This window comes from Gymnoscopelus braueri (assembly GCF_963280865.1).
Source record: "Gymnoscopelus braueri genome assembly, chromosome: 12".
Classification (NCBI taxonomy): domain Eukaryota; kingdom Metazoa; phylum Chordata; class Actinopteri; order Myctophiformes; family Myctophidae; genus Gymnoscopelus; species Gymnoscopelus braueri.
Genome location: NC_137614.1, coordinates 21,779,885 through 21,804,095, shown reverse-complemented (window position 1 = coordinate 21,804,095; position 24,211 = coordinate 21,779,885). Strand labels below are relative to the sequence as shown.

At 42.0% G+C, this 24,211-nt stretch overlaps 1 protein-coding gene across 1 annotated transcript in view; it reads left to right on the top strand.

Moving 5' to 3' along the window:
• Positions 1-24,211, top strand: part of dalrd3 (DALR anticodon binding domain containing 3) — a 62,787-nt gene that overhangs the window by 37,315 nt on the left and 1,261 nt on the right. The gene's annotated exons all lie outside the window — the stretch shown is intronic.

The window sequence follows — 24,211 nt, the reverse complement described above, 5'->3', positions numbered from 1 at the left end:
AAACTAGCATATTATTTGCCAATTGCGAAATTAAGTAAATAAGTTTGGATGAATGTTGTCATGATAATAATAATACATTATTGTTATTATTATTATTATTATTATTATTATTATTATTATTATTATTAAATATAATATTTATGTCACATCACAAGAAAAGGACAAGAAATGTAAAGTAAAATACAATGCAATACAATACAATACAATACAATACAATACAATAAAATAAAATATACTGTATATACTGGGGGGGGGGGCAATTGTAACAGAAGAAAATCTTCACAGTCTAATGGCAGGTATGATGTCTCCCCGGGATCCAAACTAGTTAAAATAGCAGATCTGCAAGCTCACAACGCTTGTAGATCTGCTATTTTCACTGCATGCTTTTTTTTATTAATTGATGGAATTTCTTAGATTTTGTATTTATTTGTTTTTTTATTGATGAAGATTTTAGATTTTTGGTTGGGAAATGTTTTGAAATAATATAGTAATATATTTTTGTAGGAAACAAAAAAAGGGATCTTTCCTCGTGATGTGTACATGACCCACAAATGGGCCCCGACCCACTGTTTTGGGAAACACACACGTGATCTAACCCAGTGGTCCTCAACCCTTTCAGGCCGCGACGTCCCAAAATAATCATATTTGAACTGGGGACCCCCCACCCTTAAAGCACTTGGAATGTAGGAGTTGATGCATTACGTTTAGTTTGACTCTATTGTGAAAATAGCAGATCTTCAAGCTCACAACGCCTCGCAAGGAAGGTGTTGTGAGCTTGTAGATCTGCTATTTTCAAAATGTTTTCTTATATTATTATTATTGTTAGACAATTTGGCCAATGTTTGACATTTTTTTATAGTATAGTTTGTTGATTACTTTTAATGCAGTAATGGTGGGGGTTTTTTAGGTACTAAAAAGGTCTTAAAGGTCCTTAAATTATCACTTCACTGTCATCTGGGGACCACCCCCAAATCACGTGGGGACCCCCCTGGGAGTCCCGATCCACATGTTGGATCGGGATCTAACCAAACTTGACCAGCTGCTAAGCTGGTCTTTGCTGGTCTGTCCAGTGTCCAGCCATCTGACCAGCTAAGTCTAGCTGGTAAGCTGGTCTTTGCTGGGCAGTCCACCCATTTGACCAGCAAAGACCAGCTACCAGCTTGGCTTTGCTGGTCAGTCCAGCCAGCCAGCTGGCTGACCAGCAAAGACCAGCAGAATCCAGCTTAGTGACCAGCTAACCAACTACACTGGCAAACCAGCCTGACCAGCCTGACCAGCTTGTCCAGCCTGGTATGCCATCTAAACCAGCTTAAGACCAGCTAAGACCAGCTAATACCAGCTAAAACCAGCTAAAACCAGCAACCACCATAAGCTGGTCTGTGCTGGTTTTTTCAGCAGGGGTCAGAGCCAGGCTATGTATAAATGCTCAGAGACCTACACCTTGAACTCTGTCTGATCCTACTGTCTGTAGACAACAGTACAATAGAGAGAGAGAGAGAGAGAGAGAGAGATATAAAGAGTCATGTGTCAAGGGTACATGGACATGGTTAATATGATGCAGCAGCAGAGGTCAGAGACAGAGCATGATCTCCACTCTCGCGTCCCAGAGACCCAGAAGAAGAAACCACGCCTGTCCCGCCTCCGCTCGCTGTTTGGGAGGCGCCACCGGCACAGCGGTGATGACATCATCACCATCAAGGAATGTCCTCACTGTGCAGCCATCATCTTCAAGGACAACGTCAACGACATCAGGTTCCACACCAACGCGAAGGTGTTGAAGGACGTCCAACCCAACCAACCCAATATCATCAGGACGGAGGAGGAGGAGGAGGACAGCGGCCGTAACGGCGTGGTGACCTGCGCCGCCTGCAGCCGTGAGTTCCCCTGGACCATGCTCATTTTGTCGCTAGTGGCAATACCGCTTGCCATATTTTTGTCACCTACGGCGGCGCTCATCCTTTTTTGTGGTGGAATCGTGGCCTTGCTTATCGCTAAGAAGCTGAGGGAGGGAGTGAGTGATGGACTAATCTGAGTTCCCAGAAGTTTTCGCCCGCTCTCATACAAACGGGAGGGGCAGTGATGGACAGACACACTGTGACTCTGACAGCGGGTACAGTGGGTACGGGGAGGGGCACACATTTCTAATGGACATCGTTCCCAATGGGCATTGGGCCCAGGCCCCAGAGTTTTAAAAATGCAAAATAAATGTACTTTTGTTACATGTACAGAATATTACGACACTTTACCTTTGTAGATCTGCCATTTATGTTTTAAAATTGTACTTTTGTTAAATGTATGTCTGTTTCAAGATCTTGTAATGTGAAATGTGAATAAATATAAAAATGTGAAATGACCGTGTTATGCCTTCTTATTGACTACATAGTGTATATTGTTTTGGGGAGGGGAGGAGGGTCCTTGAGGAGATTGTTCTAAATATGCTAGTGGGTCCAGAGCTGAACAAAGGTTGAGAAGCTCTGATCTACAAGACCACAAGGGAATGTAATAATACTACTACTAATAATAATAATAATACAATCTTAATATACAAATCCTATCTTCAAATATAATTTAACATCAATAGCTTACATAACATGAAAAACAAAACAACGAATTTAATCTAATTAAACATTCCAACTATTTAGTGTAGTATAAAGTTAAAAGCAGAGATTCAATGTATTATTCATGTATTCAGTGCATTCATGAATCAGCACATTATCACATAGTCAACAATCCCAAAACCAGTGGTGTAAAGTAACTAAGTACATGTACTCAAGTACAATTTTGAGGTTTTTTTTTTTACCTTACTGGAGTATTTCCAATTTCCAATACCTTTACTTCTCCACTACATCTCAGAGTCAAATATTGTACTTTTACTCCACTACAATTATTTGAAAACTTAATTTACTAGTTACTTTGTAGATTTTGGTTATTATTACAAAACATACATTACCCACTTCAGCCCTATTTAAACTTTGGCCATTTGAAAATAGCCGATCTACAAGCTCACAATGCATCGCCATGTGCACATTGTGAGCTTGTAGATCTGCTATTTTCAAAGGATTTTCATACATTTTAAAAACATTCTGCATAAATACTTTTACTTTTGGTACTTTAAGTACATGTTATGCCAATACCTTTATACTTCTACTCAAGTACATTTTTAATACCGAACTCTGACTTGTAACAGAGTATTTTTACATTGTGGCATTGATACTCGTAAGAAATAAATGCGAGTATTTCTTCCACCAGCCCAAAACAACATCTGCACTGCACGTTCAAGCTAGCTAGCTCCAGGTTAGCATTGCTAACGGAAGTCTATGGGAAACGCCATTGTAACGTTAGCATTGTAGCGCTAGCGATGCTAACGGCGGCTAACGGGAGCAGTAACGAAGTTCCAATAGGGGCGGGGCCTATAATATCAGGTTTGACTCGCCTCATGAGTGTAAACTAAATTATCATCATTAAATGGGTCGCCTGGGTAACGCAACTTTAAACCTCGCGGCACACCGTAAGTAACCATGGCAACGTCCACACACAGATCCGGAGGTCTTGTATGCAACGTCAGGAGGTTGTCACTGTGACGTCAGAGCCAGGCTATGTATAAATGCTCAGAGACCTACACCTTGAACTCTGTCTGATCCTACTGTCTGTAGACAACAGTACAATAGAGAGAGAGAGAGAGAGAGAGAGAGAGAGATATAAAGAGTCATGTGTCAAGGGTACATGGACATGGTTAATATGATGCAGCAGCAGAGGTCAGAGACAGAGCATGATCTCCACTCTCGCGTCCCAGAGACCCAGAAGAAGAAACCACGCCTGTCCCGCCTCCGCTCGCTGTTTGGGAGGCGCCACCGGCACAGCGGTGATGACATCATCACCATCAAGGAATGTCCTCACTGTGCAGCCATCATCTTCAAGGACAACGTCAACGACATCAGGTTCCACACCAACGCGAAGGTGTTGAAGGACGTCCAACCCAACCAACCCAATATCATCAGGACGGAGGAGGAGGAGGAGGACAGCGGCCGTAACGGCGTGGTGACCTGCGCCGCCTGCAGCCGTGAGTTCCCCTGGACCATGCTCATTTTGTCGCTAGTGGCAATACCGCTTGCCATATTTTTGTCACCTACGGCGGCGCTCATCCTTTTTTGTGGTGGAATCGTGGCCTTGCTTATCGCTAAGAAGCTGAGGGAGGGAGTGAGTGATGGACTAATCTGAGTTCCCAGAAGTTTTCGCCCGCTCTCATACAAACGGGAGGGGCAGTGATGGACAGACACACTGTGACTCTGACAGCGGGTACAGTGGGTACGGGGAGGGGCACACATTTCTAATGGACATCGTTCCCAATGGGCATTGGGCCCAGGCCCCAGAGTTTTAAAAATGCAAAATAAATGTACTTTTGTTACATGTACAGAATATTACGACACTTTACCTTTGTAGATCTGCCATTTATGTTTTAAAATTGTACTTTTGTTAAATGTATGTCTGTTTCAAGATCTTGTAATGTGAAATGTGAATAAATATAAAAATGTGAAATGACCGTGTTATGCCTTCTTATTGACTACATAGTGTATATTGTTTTGGGGAGGGGAGGAGGGTCCTTGAGGAGATTGTTCTAAATATGCTAGTGGGTCCAGAGCTGAACAAAGGTTGAGAAGCTCTGATCTACAAGACCACAAGGGAATGTAATAATACTACTACTAATAATAATAATAATACAATCTTAATATACAAATCCTATCTTCAAATATAATTTAACATCAATAGCTTACATAACATGAAAAACAAAACAACGAATTTAATCTAATTAAACATTCCAACTATTTAGTGTAGTATAAAGTTAAAAGCAGAGATTCAATGTATTATTCATGTATTCAGTGCATTCATGAATCAGCACATTATCACATAGTCAACAATCCCAAAACCAGTGGTGTAAAGTAACTAAGTACATGTACTCAAGTACAATTTTGAGGTTTTTTTTTTTACCTTACTGGAGTATTTCCAATTTCCAATACCTTTACTTCTCCACTACATCTCAGAGTCAAATATTGTACTTTTACTCCACTACAATTATTTGAAAACTTAATTTACTAGTTACTTTGTAGATTTTGGTTATTATTACAAAACATACATTACCCACTTCAGCCCTATTTAAACTTTGGCCATTTGAAAATAGCCGATCTACAAGCTCACAATGCATCGCCATGTGCACATTGTGAGCTTGTAGATCTGCTATTTTCAAAGGATTTTCATACATTTTAAAAACATTCTGCATAAATACTTTTACTTTTGGTACTTTAAGTACATGTTATGCCAATACCTTTATACTTCTACTCAAGTACATTTTTAATACCGAACTCTGACTTGTAACAGAGTATTTTTACATTGTGGCATTGATACTCGTAAGAAATAAATGCGAGTATTTCTTCCACCAGCCCAAAACAACATCTGCACTGCACGTTCAAGCTAGCTAGCTCCAGGTTAGCATTGCTAACGGAAGTCTATGGGAAACGCCATTGTAACGTTAGCATTGTAGCGCTAGCGATGCTAACGGCGGCTAACGGGAGCAGTAACGAAGTTCCAATAGGGGCGGGGCCTATAATATCGGCTTTGACTCGCCTCATGAGTGTAAACTAAACAAGACCAGGAGTCCTGGTTCTGCCAGACCCAGAATAAGTACTTATTAGCTCTGATCTTACTTTATAAGATCAGAGCACTACGTCACGGCTAAGCCGGACTTCACATGACGTGTCAGCCTGTGTATGCCCATGTATGGAGAAAACAGGTACAAACTTTTATGGCTGGGGCCTAAGGGCAAAGGGGGCGTGCCCATGTATGGAGAAAACAGGTACAAACTTTTATGGCTGGGGCCTAAGGGCAAAGGGGGCATGCCCATGTATGGAGAAAACAGGTACAAAGCCTCATGTAGGCCGACCCCTTGGGTTCAAGGGGGACAGACTTTTATAAGCCGGACTTCACATGACGTGTCAGCCTGTGTATGACCATGTATGGACGAAAGGGGGACAGACTTTTATGGCTGGGGCCTAAGGGCAAAGGGGGCATGCCCATGTATGGAGAAAACAGGTACAAAGCCTCATGTAGGCCGACCCCTTGGGTCTGGCAATAATCATCATTAAATGGGTCGCCTGGGTAACGCAACTTTAAACCTTGCGGCACACCGTAACCATGGCAACGTATACACGCAGATCGGAGGTGTGCAACGTCAGGAGGTTGCCTCGATTGACCAATCAGAATCGGCCACTGTGACGTCAGAGCCCGGCTGTGTTTAAAGTCTCTCCTCACAGAGAGTCTTCATTAGTGTGGTTGCCCTAACAGGGCAACCAGACTATTGTTATCCTCCGAGTCCCTATCAGTTTATTTTGGACCGCATCTCCTCCCACAGTTTATTTTTCCCAATTTAGTGTCATATGTTAAAATGACCGGCTTCACCGGGAATCGTGCGCTTGTATTTTGCTAAGAGATTGGTTACATAGTTTAATTGATATTGATTTATTAGTGCATTAAATTTCCCCTTCCACTTTAATGGGAAAATGAAAAAACTCCCATTCAAGTATTTTTTTCTCAGAAACCGTAAGGGCTAGAGTTACTAAAAAAAATTGCAAAATTATTGAAAAATATATTACACCAGTCATGTATATATTACATATTGGTGGCCAGGGTGGCGCTATAACAGCCCACTTTACGTTTTGGCCTATAACTCTTGAACCGTAGGTCGTAGAATAAAAATCTTTATCCCTTTGATTCCTTTGGTCATGACGCAACTCCCCATATAGGCCACGCCCATTTGCATCAGGATAGATTTTCCGCCATTTAGAATTTTCTTCAAAACACACTTTTAGCTCCTCCTCCCACATATTTGGTCCAAATTTCACAAAAATCTCTGGACCCATGTGATAAACATCTCTAAGCGGAATTTTGATAGTCATTTGCCGTTTGTCCGTAAATGGCTTCCAAAGTTAGAGGAAGGGGCCTGTTTTACAAAAAAGGCCAAACGAACGAAACGTCCGGTCAATCCCAAATTTGAATCACATGTCAAGGGTGGTTTACTCAACAAATCCCCAAAAGCATTTCCACTTTGATCCATAGGGGGCGCCACAAATGCTCAAAATGTAACCGCTTGATGCAAAAACATTATTTTGGGGGGGATCAATCCTCTCAAAATGACTATCCAGTCTCGCTGCTATCTTGGTTTCCTGAACTAGTGAATAAGTAGTGTTAAACACAAATAATACAATCTACAGTATGTAGCAAGGGGCCATAGCTGAGTGGTTAGTGAGCCTGCCTAGGGAGCCAGAGGCCCAGGTTGCCCCAGGTACGATTCCAGGCCACGCCAGCATATGTGTCGATGAAATGAAATTTGTCCCTGAGCAAGACTCTTAACCCCTAATTGCTCACAGGCCCTCATTGGAAACAAGCCCGCAAGGACTTTCATGAATGTCCTGTTAAAAGGAATTATCCTTATCCTGTACTGGGCTTATAACTCCACCCCACCCAGTCAAGTCATTTTTAAAGAAATGGAGACCGATTACATCTTCCCCACCCGCCACCTACCCACGATACACCTGTCATAGATCACCCACTCTGTGCTTACCCTGTTTTACGCTGCTATCTCTAAGCTAGCAACCCTTATCCTTTATTTAGTTCTGCTAGCTGTGGTGTCTATTGATTTGTATTGTGTACATGTTTTTTTTTGTGAACCTGTGCCCCCACCGGAATTTTTTGTGATGCACGACAGCCCTGGTGGAAGACTGGCTCTGCAGATGCTTCATTTTTAAAACCTTTATTTATTCAGGAAAAGTTGACAGAGATGCTGCTCTGTGTCATATTCACACAGTAGTACTCATATATGCACGCACCAGTACAACTACACACTCAACTGTAAGTCACTGAGAGGCTTTTGGGAGTTTGCCTGGCTCAACATACCTTGTTAGAGGTCACTGAGCCAGGGGAGAGCATTTCTTATTCACTTGTCCCATACAGATTTTCCCAGCAGAACCAGTGATTTAAACCAGCAAACGTTGTGGTGTGGTGTCTTGTCTTTAGTGTCAAGGTTACTGTCATATCAATGGCTGCAGCTATAGTATATAGAATATTAATAATAGCAATGTCTCCTTAGCAAATGCATAGCACCCTGTTTAGTTTTGATGTAAGTACTATATTATGAAATATATAACTCAATTCCCCAATGTCTCTTAAGCAATGGCATGTCCCTGCAATTCATTATTTTCCTCTGCTTTGAGGTGAGACCTTTTTATGAGCTCCTTTGTGTTTTTAGTAGTTAGTAGTAGTGTTTCTATTTATATCATTGTGAACTAACAAAGGTCTAGTGACTAGGTAAGCTGGAGTGGTGCTACACTAGCATAGGGTGTAGTAAAGACTGGATTTGCCTTGCGATATGGGGTGGCGTTGGGCAATGTATGTTACAGGGCCTGAGTCATTCCCATTGTGAATTGAATTAAATGAAATGAAATAGTGTAATTTGTAAGTCAGGGAATATGCTAATGGTTGTAAAGTGTGTTGGTTTGCCTCCGGCAGTGGCAGAGAGGTTGAGATGGGGGTTGGGCGGAGCTGCGGCCCCCTTTTTTTTATTCACACAGTGCAGTGGTGAAGGGCTGCTGTTCTGCCCTCAAGAAGAATTGGGTTACAAATTGTCTGTTCTCTTTTCAGTCATGAGTGAGAGTGAAGGAGGAAGCCTTTGGCATACATAATTTACGTTAATACATGATTTGTATTGTAGCAGTACAAATCTAGATGAATGATAGATTTGTTTAAGAAAATGTAAATTGCTCCCTCTCTTACTGCTTTTGGTTTGATTTTAATAGTAGTCCTTAAATATGTTTTAAAACTATTATAAATGTAACAGTCTGTTTGATCAGTCTGTGTGGTATATCATGTCTAATGGAGATATCCCCAGAGTCCCTTGCAACTTTACTCTATTAGTAGCACTTGAATATCTAAATAAAAAATTATAATATGAATAATAATCTTTAACAGAAGAAACAGTGTTGAGTTAGGGACCGTAATAGGAAAGTGTTGGGGGTTGGGTACTGGAGGAAAGGCATGAGTAGACTTAAAGAAAAAAATAAATTAACCAATTGTAAATGAGATGAAATGAAATGGGATAAGGTATGGCTCCAGGCATGAGCTAATATTGTAAATGAGTTGTGTATGGTTGTTGCAGGGCTGTGGGAGGCTCTGGTGTTGGGGAGGGAGGCAGGGCCATAGTTCTAGATGTAGCCATTGTATTCATCATGGTTCAATCCTCCATCTGTCCTGTATAAATTCTACAGCCCCTACAGCCTGCTCCCGAATGATGTTAAATAGAAATGGAATAGGTTATGTTTCAACACAAAACAGCATTCATTGCACATTCACACAACAGTCAAATCCAATTGCAATTCAGATATTGTTTTTCAGTCAGTTGCTTGGTACATTATTATTTTCTTTCAGTTAGAATGATAACATGAACAGAACATGCTGAACATGTTCTACCAGTCAGTGGTGGCCTTCACAGTGCTGTATGCGGTGGTACGTACTGTGCATTGGGGGAGCAGCGTCAAGGAAGGTGACGGCAAGAGGCTGAACAAGCTTCTCAGGAATGCTGGTTCTGTCTTCGGTACCACCCTGGACACTATGGAAGAAGTGGCCAATAGGAGGAGAATCCTACAGAGCCTCCTACAGAGCCATGCCGTAAAAAGGCTTGAAATGACAGCACAGTGTAGCCGGGTACATTTACTTCCTGTAAGGTAGTGGTTTTCGAACTCCTAGCCAGTGTACCTCTGGCTCTGACTGATATTGGTGATTGGTTGGCATTGAAAATATATGGCATATTAAGATTGTTTTAAATGTGTTTGACAGTTTCAAGATGTAATTGATTTTATGAACGTGGAATAAATTGTTTTTCTTTTAGAACAAAGTACCCCTATCTGAGAAACACTGCCGTTAGCCATGTAGTGAAAAGTAGGACTTGTGTATTGTGTATTGGTAACTAGGTCTGGCGGATGGCCAGATTTCAACCTGTCTAACTCCCCTCCATATGGGATTTGCTGCAACAGTAGCTTGTAGGCAGCTAATAGGGGGTCGATCAGGGTCAGAGGACCGGCAGTACTGTAGCAGGTGACTGGAGGGCTGGTGGGCATCTATAAACCAGAATGAGCTTATAGACTGCAGAATAATTGTCATATGAAAGAGAGGAAGGTGATGGAATAAATATCACAAAAAACATACACGGCATAAAATGTAAGCCGTGTACTATCAGGGCTTTTGCTGGTCTGAGGTCAGCAGTTAACTGAGTCCCTCCCTCCCAGAGCGGAGATGGACAGATTTTAATCTGATAAAGTCCCAATGCAACAGCTGTCGCCCAGACCCTGGGCGTCTCCGAACGCATCGACCTGCCTGCTCTCTGCCTCTGTGTCTGTCTGTATATCTCTGTATGTCTGTATCTGTCAGTTAATCTGTCTGTCTCTCTCTGTCTGTCTGTCTGTCTGTCTGTCTGTCTGTGGTGGTATGTTTGTCCACGTGAGCCTGTCTGTTTCTGTCTCTCTGACATCACTGTGCCCTTTCTCTGATATCTATCTGTCTGTCTGCGTCTGATAATATCACTTTTATCTCCCTCCCTCCCTCTTTCTCTCTCTCCCTCTCTCTCTCTTTCTCCAACAACAGGTTGGATCTGAATGTACAGGGATATGCATAGAACCTTGTCAGGTTGATTCAGATTTACAGAGAGAGAGAGAGAGAGAGAGGGAGTGAGAGTGTGTGTCTTGGCCAGTGGCTCATTGCTCTCATCCATCCATATTTCTCTGCCCTTTCTTTCACTTGCTGTATCTTTTCTTCCCTGCTCATCTCTTTCCTCATCTATCTATCCTCTCTCTCTCTCTCTCTCTCTCTTCCTTTGTCTGTACTCTCTACGTAATTGCTATCTCTCTCTCTCTCTCACACACACACACACACACACACACACACACACACACACACACACACACACACACACACACACACACACACACACACACACACACACACACACACACACACACACGCTACTATACTTGTGAGGACAGCAATTATTGGGGGTGAGGGGGAGTAGCGTTTCCCAAGCTTATATTTCTTTACTTTGGCCGGCTCGTTCATGTGCCACATGGCCTGGGGGAAGAAGGTCTTTAGCAATCTACAGCCAGTGGCTTTACAGCTGCAGAGCCACTTTCCATGTGAAACAGTCCATGGTTGGGGTGATTTACAATCTGTGACGATTCTACGAGCTTTGCTGACACAGCGTTCATCGTATATGTCTTGAATGGAGGGAAGTCCACTGATGTGCTCAGCAAGCCTCAGTTCTCACTCTTGCAAACCTTTTATTTACCAACAATCACAATTATCAGTACCTGTTTTAGTTTGTGGGCTCACACATTTACAATATAGAAATCATAGCTATAAATGTATAGATACCATATAACCAATGCATGTCCCTATAGAACAAACAGAGGCCCCCAGGGATTGATTATGTCCTCTTCCGAGTTAGCTTAGCACAGTGTTGTTATGAATGGAAAGGTCTGCTCTGTGCATTTATTTCTATGTTAAAATAAAGCTAATTTAGAAATGACAGCATACATAATACACAAGTGTGTATAAAGTATTTTCTGTATTGTCTATCATTGCCTATATCATACTTGAACCCCAAATGTTCACCATGTGCTACATATTGACTGTCATGACCTAAAATAAATGATGGCGTATTAGTCGGACTTGAGGCTTAATGCAGGTGTCGGGTTTCTGACTTCCTCCAGCCATTGTATATGAAACTGGAGTAGAGTAGAGAGCCCTAACTCAACCACTACATGTAGGAAAGCTAAGCCTATGCAGTAAATTGTGATCCTTACAGGTACATTTTTACACTCTGAGTTAGATTAACACTCTGGATTTTACTGTGATGGAAGCTATATCTTCCATAATCAGCAGTTCTTAAATTATGAGCTGGTTTCGAAACTAGGCCCTGAGGTCTACTTGTGGTAGGCCTCTTGCATGACGAGGATAGAAGTATATTTTAATGAGCCTGTTCTTTCTCTTTTGGGTCCCAAGTGGATTTTTAGAACACCAACACAGGATGCTGATTGCTGTGATTTAAAACGCTGGTGTGATCCTGATTGCTCTCCTCTAGTCAGAGGTGGTGACTTTTCATTTGATTGAATTAGCCGAGCACGAGCTTGGAGAACAAGATAGCACACACGTTCTGAAGTTTATTAAACACACGAGATATATATATAGAAGTAAGCCATATTTGAATAGGAATAGATTGAAAACATAATGTTCTAGCAATCAGATGACAGTTGTACTTCAACAATGACATCCAGTATACTTGGGAACTGCAGTATTTTGATAAAGGAGAGAACATGACGTGAGAAACACATAGTATGTGAGTGATAACTGATATCGACATGCTTACACATGTCGATATGCTTACAATGCTTAAGAGTTATTCATTATAGTTATGAGATTAGGTTAAGATGCTGGCCGCGATGTGGGTCAAGCTTAATTAATTTTACAACACTGATAATGCTGCTATAGTGTATCAGTCTTTCATTTGTTCATACATTCATTTGGGGGGGGGGGGTAGATCTACAAGCTCACAATACTATGCGTTGTGAGCTTGAACTAGATCAGCTACTTTTGGTGAAGAGATTTGGTGTAGAGGGAAATAGCGGTCCCAAGTACAGAGCCAACTCAGGTCCAGACAGTTTACTATGTCTACAGGGTTTAAGTGGCTGTACGTATGCAAGTGACGAATGGATCTAATTTCTATTAAAGCCTCTTATTTTTTCGACCCTTTTTAAATAAATAAAGTTCAGCTCATCCAGCAGCCTTTTCCATGTCATAGCTTTGGCAGTGATGTGGAATGAAATTTAAAACCCACACTACAAATTCACTTTGAAAGTACATTTACTCTGCAATTGCATTACATCTGGCTAAGGAAACTGCATCTACCCTTATCAGTAGATGGGGTTCGGTGGGCAGATTCTGTGAGCATCCACTGAACATCAGTTTATGTCCTCTCTGCTTTTACATCTGTCAGAATTCCCAAGTTGGCCCACTGCCAATGTGTGCACAAATACACACATGCCTACAGGCGCGCGCACACACACACACACACACACACACACACACACACACACACACACACACACACACACACACACACACACACACACACACACACACACACACACACACACACACACACACACACACACACACACACATGCCTGCAGGCGCACGCACACAACACACCTTGCACAGCATACCCACAAGCTTACACGCATACACAGTTACTTTGTGAGCGTACACACACGGACACATGCACGCACACATACAGATGCAACAACGCTGGCATACAAATATGCTAATGTACCTCTCTTGGTTTCATTCTGCACCTCCCACCCTCTGTCTCACTCTTTGTCTGTCTCACTCTCTGTATTCTCTCTCTTACACACAAACACTACACACGCACACACACACACACACACACACACAAACACGCGCGCACACACACACACACACACACACACACACACACAAAATTGCTCATACAGCATTAGTGATAAGGTCCCAGCAGCAGGGATGGGGGAGCTCTGATCCCCCCCACCAGGTCTAAAGCCCTCTGGGTTTTTGAGGAGGTCTGGATAGAGTTGGCTTCAGGGCTAAAACACTGGCATATACACACCTCAAAGAGATACAACGCTCATACACACACACACACACACACACACACACGCACACGCACACGCACACGCACACGCACACGCACACGCACACGCACACTCACACTCACACTCACACTCACACACACACATACAAACATATTATACATCCTTCATTGCTTAATAACGCCTTGCTCTATTAGCCTCTATTACCGGCCATCTCATCCAGCTGAATTTTTTAATAGAAGTTAATTTCCTCACCTAGATTGGGAGCTGGTGGAGACGTGATAACACGCCTGGCAGTTCACATACATTCATTTAGAACTGCATTTTACACCAGAACAGCAAATAGGATGCATGCCTTTTACAGGTCAAGCTTTTTTCAATGTCAAAATTATATTTTTTAACAGATACATGGGGTGCTAGAGTGCTCCTAAAATAGCTTCATTAGCCGTTAAGACCTGCAAGCAGTAAGCAGTAAGCTGTGGCACACGCATGTGCTGTGCGCATGTGAGTGATTTCATAAATGTCTGTTTTTGTCCTTGCGCACAGGGTAGTCTTTTAAGAAAAGCAGCGCTGTAGAGGTCATTTAACTGCACTGAATGAAAGGAAGAAAGAAAGAAAAACACTTAGTTGAATTGATTGACATATTGATGACAGATACAGCCTTCCAGAAAGTGCCTTCCTCACATAATGGTGACAGTGATTGCTGCACAGATTATGTCCTATACAGCAAATGGTAGTTAGAACCCACCCCACTCTGTACCTGTCTTAAGGAAGACTCATCTCTGCACCCTCTGACCCCCATCATCTCACTAGAAATACTTTACAATAACGTCATAATCGAACATAACCTCACCTGCTTCAGTTGAATGCACTTATGATAAGTGCCTGGGGTTGTGTGCCTAAATGGGGCTAAAAATGTAAATGTTGCCATGAAAATGTAAAGCGGTACCCTGGAGTCTGGATCGTACCTAAGGAATACCTAATCAGCCCCCTCCTCTGTTCTACTGAATAATTCTCTGTTCTGCTCTTCCAACCCTTAAGATGTACTGCTGATTCAGTGATCAACTTGAAAAAGGGTAATTCTTCTCCCATTATAGAACATCTCTATAGGGCTGGTGCAACCCTATACAGCATGCTACATTATGCATTGTTTGAGCTATGGGAGTTTTATTTATATAGCTGTGCTGTTTGGTGCTGCTGTTCGGGTTTGATTATCTAGTTTCATCCGTTTGTCTCTCTGTCAGCCTTTATTTGTAAAAACAAAAATGACAGTCAATATACTTGACATTAAAGTTGTACAATGCAGAATCACAAATAACGATTTTTAGAAACCTCTGCTGGTCACTACCGTCACTGCATACAATTTCCGTAGTCCTCGATTACCCAGAATTCCATTCGTTTTCACCGGAAACCGGAAGTGTTTCAAAAAGCGATCTTTTAATTGTTTTATACTATCTACGGATCGTTTCTCTTAGCCAGTGGAGCATTAGTTACCATGAGCTGTGCTTTCTTTTTCTGTTCTTTTTCGATCTTCCAATCCTACATTCTCTTAAAATCAGCGTGAGGTTCCTTTTTGTTATTAGCGCGATAGTTCCTGGACAAACAGGAAACCGTTGCGGTAGTTCCTGGCCGACGTCATGACGTCGGCCAGGACGTCGGCCACGACGTCATGACGTCGGCCACGAACGTCATTTTCCCGGGAAAGTCCCCCCCATACACGTTCAATAGAAAATATATAAATAAAAGGCTTCCGGGGGTGAAATTCATGGAGTGGGTGTTGTGAAACTTTTGCCACTCACAAAAGATATACAATTTAACTTTAGTTTGGTTGAAAACGTTACCTAGTATGCCTTTAAGTAACAAAATGTAAGTCATACCAAGGATTTGAAGTAGTGCAGATTTCCGTATGACCATGATGACACTGCACATAGAGACCCAGTCACAACGTTGTGTGGGTGTTGTGTGTATGTGTGGGTGTTGTGGGTGTTTGTGTGTATCATGTGTTGGTGTTTTGAAGCCAGTTGTGCTTGTTGCCTTCTCCTTCTCTTCTCCATAACATTCTCCATTCTGTAATAAGACACAGCCATCCACAGCCATCCATTCCGGAACCCAGTGGATGAGTTGGCTCTAGTTCACTTATCAACAACATTTACTTTAAATTATGAGTTAGATTTTTCCTTTTTAAATAAATAAAAAATCCCTCCCAAACTAGCAATGATGAAATTCCTGTATTTTATAATCTATAATCTATAACCCAACCCACACCTCCCTGTTTGAGCCGGCACAGCCAGCAGTGTTCAATGGCGCTCCAATTCAATTTGGTGTGATTCCCAGCTGGCTCCAGAGTGACTATCTGGGCTCCAGGAAGCCGGGAGTAGCTCTGTAGAACACAGAACATGAGCAAGACATCAGCTAGGCCCCTGGCCCTGATCTTGACTCGGATTCAGATTGAAACGGATCCAGATTTAAATGAATCCACGCTGGATTCGGCCAGGTGGTGTGACCACTCACACTTGTGCATAATCCTTTTACAATGTGTAAGAATAGGATCACACTCGACAATGAGGGTATTTTGCAATGTGTATTCGATTTAAATGTATTCAGAATAACACATTTAAATAAATATGTGAATATGTAGCTCTGAGTCCAGGTGCTTTTTGTTTGGGGTGGGCGATAAGACTTCAAATCAATATCATAAAACTTTTGCCCCGATTACGATTAATGAACGATTATAAAAAAAGAAAATACTGAAAATAGCCGACCGGCTATTTTCATAATTATTGTACGCCTCCGTTGTACAATGAATTATAATACAGGGTTAATATGATTAATCGATTTATTCAATTATAAAAAATCTATAAGACATTTTTCATGTTGATTTGTTGATACATTATATATATATAAAATAAAATAAAAAACCTGATTAATCAATTACCCTACATGAGCAAGATTAAGTCTGTATTGGATCTAAATATCGGTTTTGATATATTTTACATCAATTGCCCAGCCGTACTTTCTGTCATGAGACAACTCCAACTACATTCAATGCTGGGCCAGTATAGTGTGATTTCCATCTGAGCTCCAGTTCATCAGTCCACGCTCGATTCAAACAAATGGGATCTCAATTGATGCTAAGAATATTTTACAATATTTAAATTAGCTCTGGTTAAAAATATTTAATTCCTCTGGCGTTCATTAGTATCTACATGAGACTTTCAGTGTGAGTTAATAGCTTCAATGTGAACTGAATCCACATTCAATTTGGATGCAGTACTGATTAAAAATGTGATGAAGAGGGAGATGGAGCAAGACAGAGAAAGAGGGAGAGGGAGAACACACGCACGCACGCGCACGCGCGCACACACACACACACACACACACACACACACACACACACACACACACACACACACACACACACACACACACACACACACACACACACACACACACACACACACACACACACACACACACACACACACACACACACACACACACACACACCCACACACACACACACACACACACACACACACACACCGTTCCATTTACATGTGCAATGTGCTACAGTATGGATATCTTGCCATGCTGTGTGAAAATGCTGTACCTTTATTAAGTCCTTTGTGGGTTAATGGCCTTGATAAAAGGTTATTTGACGTAGAATTTGACTGGTGTCTTGGTGCTGTTATGTTAAACTACCTGCAAGTCGTGGAATTCTACCCTGATAAGCACACAGAGTATTGTAGTCTGTAGTGTCACCAAAATTAACAATTAAATTAATAATAATAAACAAATGCTATTTACTTTGCATCATAGAAATAAGTGTCTAAGGGAACGCCCTGCCAGGACATTCACCTGGTGTCCCTATAATTCTAGCTGTCAAATCAGTTTTGACCTGGTAGGATGGAAAACAAGTAGTGCCATGGTCCCGATAGAGGACAGTGGTTAGGAAATACAGGTCAAAGGAAGAGTCCTGAATTCTGAGCCTCTACACTCTACAGTTTGGGACCCCAGAATCACTAATACCCCTCCCAGCCTAGCCCCTCAACTGGAAATTTGTCCAACTGCAGCAGAAGTCAGCCACGGTTATGGCTATATAATTATGGCTGTTGCCCGTAAGCTATGAACATATATATGGGGCATGAGACTATTATGTCTCTGATATTTGATTGTTCATATGAAGCATTTCACCCCAAGCTGCTGAATATCCTGAGGCCTTCAAAAATAAGAACTCAAAGGCACTTTGACTTTCACATAAAGCAGTGACTTGATGAGGCAGTGGAACTCATTATCTGAAAATATGAAACAAATCAGAAGCAAATACTTATTACAAAAATCTCTCAAACAAATATTAATGAGAGAGACCACACAATTGGAATGATCAGTATGTTTTTGTACGATGTTTAACCTATGTTCCTATATTATCTAATTGTCATTGCCATTTTAATAGTGTAACTTAGGTTCAGACTGACAAGTGTCAGTTGTTGTTTGTGTGAATATTGTATGTTGTTTTATGTTGTGTTTTTTTATGTGGACCCCAGGAAGACTATAGTGACCGCAGCAGTGGAAGCTAATGGGGATCCAAATAAAGAATAAAGAATAAAGGCCGGTGATGGAACATACAGCCTTGCACAAAGGCACCTCGGGTATACAGTAGTTGCTAGAGGGTGCAGCATTAGTTTTCCCAGTGTGTTAGACGTTTCGGACTTCCAACCTTCCAATTTTATTTTTTTTGCCAAAATACATTTTATTTCAAAGGGCCAAGTCTACACAGTTTGTTTTGTGTCTCCAGCAGAATTTCTAGTGTCTCTATCTCTCTCTGGAAGAGGTTGCACATGAACTCTGCAGCCGCACTGAGGCGCTACAACACAAACAATACCAATACAAAGACAAGGAATAAGAAGAATAAAGTGGAAGTTACGTGTGGTTGCAGGTGTACACTTGGCCAAAAAACTATTAAAACTGGTTAGTCGCCCCCGCGACTAACCAGTCGACTATTCGACTTAGTCGAGGTCAGGCCTAGAAACGTGAGAAGGATATTCTCTGCCCTGATGTAGAGTTGAAAAGTGCCTGTAGAGGTGACCTTCAACAAGCCACTTAACCCCTAACTGCTGTGGTGGAGCTGGTTAGTAACCAGCAGTAGAAGTGTGATTATAATGGACAGGCTCCCTGGTGTGAAGGTGCTGTAATTGCCTGAGTGTGAAGCAATATGTTGCGTTAAACAAATAGTCACGTTTGTCTGGACAAATAAAGGTAAAATAAACGTAACCATTCTTGCCCAATAGATGATTAACATCAAACGTTCTGAACTCAGGCGGTTCAAACAAACTAATTTGGTGGCAATTTCCAGGCTTCGTTATAATCTCTCAAAATTGTACTGGAACAAGTTAAAAGTCATATTTATTATTTTATTTATTTATCTTAAATTGACCCACAGAACTCCCGCTGACCATCAAACGCCCTGCTAACGACAATAATAATGGTTTGCCAATTCTGATCCTTAGTGTGCTGTACACTGATACAAATGTAATTATTTCTGCATGATAATATTCATTTTATCTCTCTGTTTTTCTGCATTTACATGGTGGTTTACAAATCTGATTATATGACATATCATTAATATCGCATTTCAGCCTTTGGATTATTTATATGGAATTAGTTTTCCTCTTTATTCATTGCATAGTCATACATGATTAATGTTACTTTTGTGTCAGTGGCACTCATGGTGTTAAATACAATTAATTGTTGGTCTACATACAGTATGTGCATGAAGTTTATATGACTTGGCTCATTTATTTTTAATTAGGCCTAATATGTATATGTTGTGGTGCGACTCTGCAGTCTGTGGTTCCAACTGCTACTCTTAATGAATAGTTTTAAAGCAGGATCATGCTTTGGGGGGATAGTATGCGTCTTAAAGTGTGTGTGTGTGTGTGTGTGTGTGTGTGTGTGTGTGTGTGTGTGTGTGTGTGTGTGTGTGTGTGTGTGTGTGTGTGCGTGCGTGTGCATGCGCATGCGCGTGCATGTGTGTGCATACTGTGAGTAATATCAGAGAATTACGGTTAAGAAGTGTTTATTTTCTTCTGGAAATGTTAGCGGGGGGACAGAAAAAAGCATAGATAGCGCTGCATAAATTCAGCTTCGGAAATGTCACTTTTCTGTCTCTGTGACTCTAAAACCCTACTATGTTGTACGACAGCAGATCTACAGGCGTTACGTCTCCGATGCATTGTAGATTGGCTATTTTCGGCACATGACGCCATCGTATCATGAAGCATAAATTAGGCATTACTCTCCTTCACTTTTTTTTAATCTTTCTTTCCTTATCTCTCTGTTCTACTCCTTCCTTCCTCCCATCTGTGATTCTGCTCTCATTGTAATGTCATTATTCCTTACCCTTAATTTGTTCTCCTTTTCCTTCTTCATTCACCCCCCTCTACTTTCTGTCTCTCTCTCTCTCTCCCCTCTCTACTCTTCTGCCTCTACTGTTCTCTATACGCTAGTCTTTCTATATTTTCTTTTCTCCCTGCCCCCTCTCATCCATGTCTTCTCCTCCCCCCCAACCCATGTCTCTCCATATCACTATTCTTCCTCTCTTTCACTTTACTCTCTCTATCTCCCCCTCTCTCCCCCCCTCTCTCTCTCTCTCTCTCTCTCTCCCCCCCCCCCTCTCTCTCTCTCTCTCTCTCTCTCTCTCTCTCTCTCTCTCTCTCTCTCTCTCTCTCTCTCTCTCTCTCTCTCTATTCAGTGATTTGGGTCACTGCCTGACTAAAGGACTACACACAGCTGGCCTGTAAACATCCCCTCCCCTCTGCCCCCCCCCCCCCCCCACACACACACACACACACACACACACACATTTGTATACTGTATATTCAACTGATATCCGTTAACTATTTTCATTCTCTTACTCCTAACCTTGATGAACCTCCCTGGTTTAGGGAGGCTTCATCAGGTATATACCGGTATATACACCCTGAACCTAAGCCCTAATGCTAAAATGCCCACACACACATAGGCCTACGCGCACGCACGCATGCATGCACACACACGCACACACACAATGGTGACTCAAAATCTGGTCCTGGCATGAAGCAACAGCATCCTGAAATATGTTTGTTTATTCTGCTCTGTCACATTTCACTGGACGTTCTCTCTCTCTCTCTCTCTCTCTCACTCTCGCTTACTGCCTGTGTCTCTCAGTGTCTCTTTCTTCCTCTTCCTCTTCCTCTTGTACTTTCTATCTCTCTACCTTGTTCATTCTTTCTACTTCTATTTCCCTCATGTTTCTTTTCATCTTCTCTCTCAATCTCAATTACTCTTAATTTATCTCTCATCATAACTATTTTCTCTATCGTTTTTATTGCTTTGTCTCCTGCTCTCTTCTCCTCCCTCTGCTCTGTCCTTCTCTTTCTCCTTCCTTATTCCTCTCCTCCCTCTTTTTCAATCTCTGCCTCTCCCTTTATCTTCCCATGCTGTCTCTCTCATCACTCTTTGCATAAACAAAAACTCTCTGACCTGAATGTAACTATGGGATGGGATGGGGTGTGTTTGTGTGTGCGTGTGTTGTGCGCTAGCGCGCAGTGTGTGTGTGTGTGTGTGTGTGTGTGTGTGTGTGTGTGTGTGTGTGTGTGTGTGTGTGTGTGTGTGTGTGTGTGTGTGTGTGTGTGTGTGTGTGTGTGTGTGTGTGTGTGTGCGTGCGTGCGTGCGTGCGTGCGTGCGTGCGTGCGTGCGTGCGTGCGTGCGTGCGTGCGTGCGTCTGCATGGGCATTTATCTGCTTGTGCACCTGTTAATGTGTATGAGCCGATATATGCCGGATATTTTTTTCTATGCATATTTACTAGGGGTGTAACGATACATTTTAACAACGATTCGATACGTATCACGATACTTGGTTGTCGATACGATACATGAACGATACAGGTTAATTTAGAACGATACGATATGTTTCGATTCAGTGATTTAGTCGATACGATACATGAACGATACAGGACAGGTTAATTTAGAACGATACGATTCGATTCAATGACTTAAAATCGATATAGTAACTATTTATTTACCCAAAAATTCTGTGTGAAAAATAAATACCTGGATACTGGATATAAACCCCTCTTTCTCTTTTTTTCTTCTTAAAAGTACTTAGTTTGATATAATTGATTATTTGCATTGCAGAACGATTCGATACGATTATTTGCATTGCAAAACGATTCGATACGATACAAAGTCAAACGATACGATATTTAGCTGTTTGCATATCGATATAGTAGATCGTTGAAAATTCAAAACGATGCATCGATGCAGTTACTGTATCGTTACGGGCCTAATATTTACAGTATGTGTATGTGCTCCCGTTATGTGTTTGTGAGTCTATGTATGTGCCTCTGTATGTGCACTACTATACGTGCGTGTGCACATGTTAATGTGTGAGCCAGTGAGTTGATAAAGACTTCTACTGTATATGTTTTCCATGTTTGATCTTTACATATCAACTCATTACTTTTTTTGTATTTATTTATATTTTTATCATTTTATATTTACCTGCTAGCTTTGTTTTTTCCAACGTGGAGATTTTTTGGGTGGTTTGTGTTTGTTAGAGAAGTGCCAAGCAGATCAGTAATTTAACTCTCAAATTGGCCATGCATGCAAGCTCTCCGCTCTCATATGAATCTCAATCTAATGAGCTGACTGCCAGATAACACACACACAGCACACACACATGTGTTAGACATGGGTGCATGATTACACAGAAGCACATGCATGCAGACATACAGAGGTGTGTATTGCAGGCATGCAAGAGGAAACAGAGAGAGAAACATAGATAGATACACACACACACACACACACACACACACACACACACACCACACACACACACACACACACACACACACACACACACACACACACACACACACACACACACACACACACACACACATGGACAGACAGACAGACAGACAGACAGACAGACAGACAGACAGACAGACAGACAGACAGACAGACAGACAGACAGACAGGCAGACAGACAGACAGACAGACAGACAGACAGACAGACAGACAGACAGACAGACAGACAGACAGACAGACAGACAGACAGACAGACAGACAGACAGACAGGACTATACAGTATCAGAAACACACATAAAGACATGTACACACACACACACACACACGCACACACACACACACACACACACACACACACACACACACACACACACACACACACACACACACACACACACACACACACACACACACACGCGCGCAGCGCGCACACACGCACACAGGCCTAATCACATAATCTCTCCCCAAATAATTAATGACATCCTTTTTTTACTTTACCTCAGCCCTGGCCAATGGGAGGCCAGAGGAAGGGAGGCAGAGAGAGACAAAGGGTGGTGAGAGAGAGAATGAGAGAGCGAGAGAGAGAGAGAGAATGATGAGAGAGAGAGAGAGAGAGAAGAGAGAGAGAGAGAGAGAGGAGAGAGAGAGAGAGAGAGAGAGAGCGAGAGAGAGAGAGAGAGAGAGAGAGAGAGAGTCTAAGTCAGAGGGATAGAGACACACGGGGACTACAAATTTCACGCCCACTTTTGAGACAGCGCCGCTACGAGGTCCGTTAGAACGATGAACTGCAGCTGCCAATGCATTCCCTATGAGAGGATATGAAAGTTAGCCCTACTTTTAAAATTATCCTGCATTAACTGAAGACGATATTGATTTAAATAAAAATATGTTTCCAAATGTATGGAGTGTCTTTGTCAACATATCTTCTTGTTTTCTTAATAGTTGATGTGTTTCACATTTAATTTGCCACTTTAACGAGTTACCCATAATGCTAACACAGCAGAGGGTAGACAGCAGACGGGCATTTCAGTGACATCACTGTCTTTACGAGCGCCGAGCGCCGACCGACAGCGTACCCACTGTAGAGGCAGGAGAGGCGGTCGCCTGCCCAACTAAGATCTCGCCTCCCCTAAAAAAAAAAAAGAACCCGAAAATGTGTCATTGCGTGCTTAATGTCCTCAAAGTCACGCATCCAACAAGCTTTGAACTGAGCAGATTGGACCTTCTGTTCCAGAGATAATGACCAAAACCTATTGAAAACGGCCACTTTCGCCAGTTTTCTGGGTATTGAAAACCTCAAGGGATGCGTCCGTGATGCGACCACTTAAAGTCTGGATCTCCGTTGCTAGCGGTTTTGACATACTGATGGAGTATATTATAGTATATTGTGGGTAGTATATCGAGATGAAAGATATGGGACATTAAAAAGGACAAATTAAACAAATGGGACAGATTATTAGAACACAAAAAAAATCGCTACAGCCTCAGTAGTTAACCAGTGAAATGACAGTATTTTACAATGCCTCTCATAGAGATTGCATTGAGAGCTGCAGTTCATCGTTCTAACGGACCCCGAGTGTCAAAAGTGGGCGTGGATTTGTAGGCCTTCCGCTTCCGGCCGTGTGTCTCTATAGAACAGACA